The 6,876-nt window shown below is 58.1% G+C and overlaps 1 protein-coding gene across 1 annotated transcript in view; it reads right to left on the bottom strand.

The window, feature by feature from the left end:
• The window catches only part of TMC6 (transmembrane channel like 6), a gene marked incomplete in the record, with an annotated part of 26,179 nt that extends 20,507 nt beyond the window's left edge, over positions 1-5,672 (bottom strand). Inside the window, 2 exon segments of the mRNA XM_034789975.1 lie at positions 4,831-5,001; positions 5,561-5,672.
• Between the last annotated feature and the right edge of the window lie 1,204 nt (positions 5,673-6,876).

The raw sequence follows: 6,876 nt of genomic DNA, 5'->3' as shown, positions 1-6,876 counted from the left end.
AGGTCGAGCAGTGACTGGAGCTGCCGTGCTCTGTGACTCGCTTGCTGGGTGAGCCAACCCACAGGCTCAGGGCTGCAGGCGAACGGGTTCCAGCCGATGCCCAGGGATTGCCGGGTTCAACAGGATGAGGCCAGTCCAGCTCTGGAGAGATCAGTGGGGCTGAGGCTCCCTCTGCCCACAAGATGCTTCTCTCGGAGCGTCCTACTCGCTTGGGAAGCCCCACAGCCCCCGTGGCACTGCCTGTAAGGCAGTCAGCAGGGCCCTGGGACAAGGCCATCAGCAGCGCCTGGGTGCAAGTGGAACTGCTGAGGCAGGCTCTGACCCCGGGGAGCTGCTGGGGAGCTCCAAGTGCTGGGCAGAGGATAAGCTGTGCCTGGGCCAAGGGCGGCTTTGCTCTGGGTTTGGATTATTAATGCAGCCCGGTGCACACTGGGGTGGCCCCAGGCTCACAGCTCAGCAAGGCAGCGGCTGCTCAGACTCCCCGGCCCCGTCCATCAATGCTGCTACATCCCAGTACAATTCCAGGGTTACACCGGGAGAAGCCGGCGTCCCCCAGGGGGAGGATGAAAGTCACGAGGGGGCCCAGGGTCACTAGCCACAGGGATTAATCCCAGCCCCATGTCCACCAGCAAAGGCTGCTCCGTGGCCAGGCCCTGAGCTCAGGCTCAGCAGAGCCGCTCACCTAGGGCAGTTTTCCAAAGTTCGGCACTGGGTCGCTCTGGTCGGCACTGCTGACCGGGCCATTAAAAGTCCCGCCGGCGGTGCTGCCCGGCTAAGGCAGGCTAGTGCCTACCTGCTCCGACACCGCGCTGCGCCCCGGAAGCGGCCAGCAGCGGGTCTGGCTTCTAGGCAGGGGGGCCACGGGGCTCTGCACGCTGCCCCCGCCCCGAGCACCGGCTCAGGAGCTGAGGGGGTGGTGCCTTCGGGCCAGAGCCACGCGGAGCTGCTTGCGCGCCTCTCCCTAGGAGCCAGACCTGCTGCTGTCCGCTTCAGGTGCAGCGCGGTCCGCGGTGCCAGGACAGGCGGGAAGCACCCCAAACCCGTGCCCCAATCCCCTGCCCCAGCCCAGAGCCTCCTTCCACACCCTGAACCCCTCATTCCCAGCCCCACCCCACAGCCCACCCCTCCACCCCCCAACCTTCTGCCCCAGCCCTGAGCCCCTCCCACACCCAAACCCCTCATCCCCAGCTCCGTTGGGTCACAGGCATCAACAATTTTCTTCAACTGGGTTCCTAGAAAAAAAGTTTGAAAACCACTGACCTAGGGCATTTGCTTCCTTTTTCACACAACGGTCCTGATCTTTCATTGCAGCTTACAGACAAGGAAGCGGAAATGCACCGACTTGTGAAAAGAAACTGCACAGAAAACAGCGATGAGGAGAGATCTCTCCCACATCCTCTGCACTACGGCAACCTCAACCTCCTTTCCTCAGCGCTGCCGTGACGTGTCCAGACAGACAGTAACCCCCTGGCTCCCTCTGACCCAGCAGGGACCCCCTCCTCGAGTCCTACCTAGGCATCGTTGCAGGTTTCCAGATAGAGGCTCTGTCTGTTCCCAGCCGACCACTCGCTCTGTGCAAAGCCCCGGGCACCATATGTCATGCAATGTGAGCAGCTCCCAGGCAGTGATCCACCCTCCGGCCGGCCAGCCGAGAGACAGGATGGTCAACGCTGGGCACTGGCCAGGAGCCCTGCAGCACCTAGGGTCAGTGCTCAGACACCACAGTGATAAGCCTGCCGTAGGTGGGTCAGAGAGAGGGAAAAGCCAGGCCTTACCCTGTGTGTCGGGGCTGCTTCCCCAACCAGAACTGGCAGGAGAAAGAAGCCACTCTCTCCTCCCCACTCAGTTCTGATTCCTCAGCAGGCATCAGAACAAACAGCCTGTGTGTCCCTGCCTGGGCAGCATGTAAATGCAAACCCTTTGTCCTCTTCCCACACAATGCCCCATGCAGCCCAAGGCCAAGGGAGGGGCGTCCCCGTCTCACCCAGCCCAGCTCCCAGAAGGTCACATACCAAGATGCATTTGGCACCCTGAGTGAGCTGGAAAGTCTGTGCATGGCACTGGCAGAATGAGCGGTGGCCTGGGCAAGTTCCTGCACTAATCAGACCCCCTGGCTGGCTGTGAACACCTCTGATGGCCAATGCACCTCTCTGCTGAGAACCAGGGCTGCCCCGGACACCTGGGGCCCCAGTGTCTGCAGGGCTCCAGAGTCCCAGGGCCCAGGGGCAGCACAATGGAGAAGGGTCAAAAGTGGGATTGTTCTCCCGGTGGATGGGAGGGAGCCCCAGGTCATGCTGGGCTGGTCCTCCTTGCCCACGGCTGTCTGACTCTCGGGATCGGTGGAGTGTGGAGCTGGGCATGTCTTTGGCAGCTCTCCCCAGCACCGGATAAATAGAAAATGAAAGAATTGGGGTTAGCTTAGGCTTGGTTAAGGAAATCTCAGTGTTGTAAAGAAAGGCCCTGACTGGCAGGTGGAAGGAAGGCCTTGAAAACCAGCAGGAATGGAGTGGGGTTCCACCAATCACTAATGTGATAAGGGGAAGTTTCTAAAAACAAGGCCTCTGACCAATAGGGGTGACTGCAGATGGTTACAAATGTGACAAAAAGAATCCATCTTAAAATGAGCCAACATGGCCCTTCCCCAGTGTTAACGGCTGAGTGAGCCCAGGCACAATGGAAAAACCGCTGGGCGCCAAGGAGGGGAGGAAAGGCCTCGGGGAGAAAGGAGAGTGTAAATCTTGTCTGGACTGAGAATGGAACTCGGGGTGACCTGTCCCCAGTGGGTTCTAGCTGACATCAGGGGTGGGTGACCTGGCCACGCTGGAGCCGACCAGCCTGCGTCTGAGTGCCCCGGCTTAGCCCCTTTGTGGGTGTCTTGATCAAATGCTCAGGAATGTTTTGTTCTGTAGGGGATGGAGGACATTGCTTACTGAGTTTGGCTTTTCAGGCATGTTCGGAGCAATTGTATAAATACCAAGTGGCCCTTGGATTTAATAAAGGAATTTATGGTTCAGCTTGTGTTTCGTGGTTTCCCATATTGATAATTCCAGCACGCAGCCAGTGGTGGATTAGCCACTGGGCCAACGGGACCTGTGCCCAGGGGCCCTGGCCAATTGGGTGGCCCCACAAAAAATGGGCCCCCCGTGCCCCACTCTGCCCAGCGTTCCTGCCGGGGAGTGGGGTCAAGGCACGTGGGCTTATCCCGCTCCGCGGAAGGAGCGCCGGGCGGGCAGAGCAGGGTAAGCCCCCGCACCCTCACCCCACTCCCCCACAGGAGTGCCAGGCATGGGGGCGGGGCAAGCCCCCATGTCCCAACCCCATTTCCCTAGCAGGAGCACAGGGGGAGGAAGGGGACTGCAGGCGGAAGGGGTTGGGGAGGGGCCCTCACTTTCTCTGTCCCAGGGCCCCACAAAGCCCTAATCCGCCCCTGCACCCAGCACACTGAGAACTGTCATCCCCACGACGTGCCAGGCCACCTCCCCCGCCCTACGCAGAGATGATTCAACCAGCACACAGCTCAGCACAGTTCTGCGTTGCACAAGGAGGTTCTCCCTGGACACCTTTGCAGGCCGGAGCCCGGGCCTGGGCAGCACAGGCCTTGGGAAATGCCACATACTCCACCCTCCGCAGGACCCACTGGACTGGCTTTAGAGCTGCCCTCAGGGGAGCAGGGCTGGTCCTCTGCATGCTCCCTCCTCCTCAGCCCCCTCTCTCCCCTGCCACTTGCTTCCCGCACCCAACGCTGGACAGCGCGCACTAAGGAGTTAACTGGAGCGGAGTCAGCCCCTTCCTTCCAGTCCTGGAGGAGCAGGAGTCTCACTTCACTCAGCCCTGCATAATCAAACCACTCCCTGCAGCAAGTCCAAGCAGACAGCGGCTTGGCTCCATTTCCCCTATCAGAGACAGACACTCCCTCTTAGGAAAGCGCTGGGCCCCCAGATAACTGCTGGAGCAGGCGTGGTGGGCACCAGGGAGCTGGACACTGCGGCCGACCGGCCCCACGGGGGCTTGCTCAGAGAGCAGAAGACAGGATGGTCCCAGTAGACACAGGCTGCGCCTACCTGCGGTCCCCGCTTCATGAGCCACCACTACCAGTGCAGGCACCTGGGCACAAAACTCACCCTGGCTCTCCCTGCTGTGTGCACCCTGCGTGGAGGGCTCAGTCCTGCTCCGGGCAAGGGTGGCTCCCGTGGGGCCCTCCCCGCCTTTGGCCCCACAGCTAGCACAGACACCCCCCCGAAGAGCAGTGCCTGCAGGGACAGAGGCACACTGCACCAAAGGGAACCTCAGGAACCTCCTGGCTTTGTCTCTCTGCTCTGGTCTGGTGGTCCCAGGCAGCGCTGGCTGGAGACTCCGGCCCCTGGAGCTCTCCCTGCAGGTGTCGCAGTCCCACCAGCTGGTCTTACTGACCAGAGTCCCTGGGTGTGTCCCGTTGGCTCCCTTCCCTGCCCATATCCCCCTGCTGCCTGTGGGGCGGGCACACGCTGGGCTGGGGGAAGCTAAGCCTGCCAGGGTCTGTGTGCACCAATAAGGGGGGGAGGAGGGCAGCCCCTACTCCACCCTCAGGGCTCAGCCCAGCTCTCTTTGCTGTTCCAAAGTCCATGCACACCTCCCACCCCACCCCATAGCTTCTTCCCGAGTCACCCCAGGGCTGAGTGAGCCCTGGCTGCCCGTGGCACTCAGCCCCGTGCGCTCGGGGTGGAGCTGGGGCACGCTGGCAGTGTGGTGCTACAGCCCCGGGCTGGAGGCATTTCAAGGAGCCTGGCCTCAGACCAGCTGTTTCTGCAGAGCCCATGTCAGCTGCAAATCCCCCTTCTCAGCTTCACTCACCTGCCCGCTGCAGCGTCCCTCAGGGGCAGCCCTGGGTGGGGAGCCCGCCGCTCTGCAAGGGGCGAAGCACAGAGAGAACCATCCAGCTGGACAGGAGCCAGCCCACATTCCTCCCCTTACCTGGAACGCAGAGGATGCTGGGAGTCGTAGTCTTTTGCCTGTGGTGTCCACCTGGAGGGCACAATATGATTTTAGTCTTAGCTCCTCATGCAGCAAAGGACTCGGCAGCTCCCCGGGTGTGTTCCAGGCCTGTCTCGCCCAGCCTCAGTGGGGGCCAGGGCCCAGCGGTCCCAGGGATTTCCCAGATTCAGGCAGGCAAGCTGCAGTGTAGCCATCAAAATAGGGGTCAGGATGAAGGCTCAAAATGGAGGCTGGCCATGGGCCCTGGCTGTCTGGGGGCAGGACTCTCCCCTTGGGGCCTCTGGTGCCCCTTGTGTGGTTCCCCTCAAGGGACACTCACTGACAGTCGGCTCAGCGGGGAAAGCCCCGTCCCAGGATCCCTCTCCCCAAAGACACAGCATGGGCCCTGGGAGCGAGCGCTGCTTCCCCCAGCAGGCCCCCATGCTCTGGAGCATTCCCACCCCGCCCCGGTGCTGCATCCGTGATCAGCTGCGCCTGGCCACTGCAGGCGGGGAGATGTGTGGCCAGCACGTCTCTCCTCTGCCTTCCCTCCCTTCTGCCAGGGCAGTGCCTGTCCATGGTGTGCCATGGGTATGGGCGAGATCAACACCTCTTCCCTCCTGCAGCCACGGGCAGGGTTGAGCTCAGAGCCTGTTCTCCCACGCTCCTTCCCGAGCTCAGAGCCCGGCCCCAGTTCACTGTGCATGCTTCCTGCTCAGAGCACAGCATTTCCCAGGCATCATGAGAACCCGTTTCCTGCATGTCACTCACGTCAGCACACTGGGAGCGTTTCCAGAAGGTCTCATCTGTTGGGGACTGTGACATTAGGAGTGTAATATAATATTTCATTGGAAGATGACTGGGCCAGGAAGAGTTAATTAACTCACCAACTGACCTGACCCATGGGTGAACTGTAGAAACAGGTTAGGAAGATATGTAAATGAATAGAGCTTTGAAATGCAAGTCTGCACTGTTAGAGGTAAAAGGGTAGACGTTTGCTCAGGGCTTGTGATGTAAGCAAACAAGTCTTGTCTATTGCTATCACTTTAATTAAAAGATCAAAAAGGAATATTAACATTGATAATAATACTTGAGTGAAATAGTATTATTGTCTATATGTCTCTTTGAAGGTTGTGGTAACCTGTATCTAACTGTTTAATGGATAAATTACCCTGTGCTAATTGCCAGGATGTTTAGAAGGAGAATTAAGCCTATTGTTTTCTCAGGCCGAAAGGCTGCTGGAAATGTATAAGAACCCTGGGCCACAATCGTGCTGCATCTCAGATCTGCTTTGGGTTTCAAGAGGGGGAAACTTTAAGCCACAAGGATTGAGATCCCCAGTAATTGACTGGAGTCACCCTGAATATGGACATTGCACTATAACCTATGGACTATTTCTAAAAGGACTTCTGGCAACTACAAGATCACCTCTGCTATGTATCTGAACCTCAAGAATTGAATTCAAGTCTGTATGTATATTGATCTTTTAACCAACAAACACTCTCTCTCTTTTCTTTTTTAATAAATTTTAGCTTAGTTAATAAGAATTGGCTATTAGCGTGTATTTTGGGTAAGATCTAAGTTATAATTAAACCTGGGTATGTGGCTGATCCTTTGGGATTGGAAGAACCTTTTATTTGATATGATGAAGTAAGATTTTCAGTAATCATCATCATATCTGACGTGTGTGTCTGGATGGGGGCCTGAGGCCGGGTACTTTAAGGGAACTGCATTGTTTTAACTTCTAAATAACCAGTGAGGTTCTATAGAAGCTGTTTTGGGCTGGTTGGTAAATCTAAGTATTGGAAGATCCACCAGCGTTTGGGGTTTGTCTGCCCTGTTCTGTTTGCAGTTCACCCTGATTGAGTGACCTCAGTGGCTCCCACGGGCAGCACCGTCACAGTGGCGTAGTCGGCAGGATCCACA

Source organism: Trachemys scripta, chromosome 14, assembly GCF_013100865.1.
Source record: "Trachemys scripta elegans isolate TJP31775 chromosome 14, CAS_Tse_1.0, whole genome shotgun sequence".
Classification (NCBI taxonomy): domain Eukaryota; kingdom Metazoa; phylum Chordata; order Testudines; family Emydidae; genus Trachemys; species Trachemys scripta.
The sequence above is the reverse complement of the archived record's forward strand: the minus strand, read 5'-3'. Positions and strand labels throughout refer to the sequence as shown.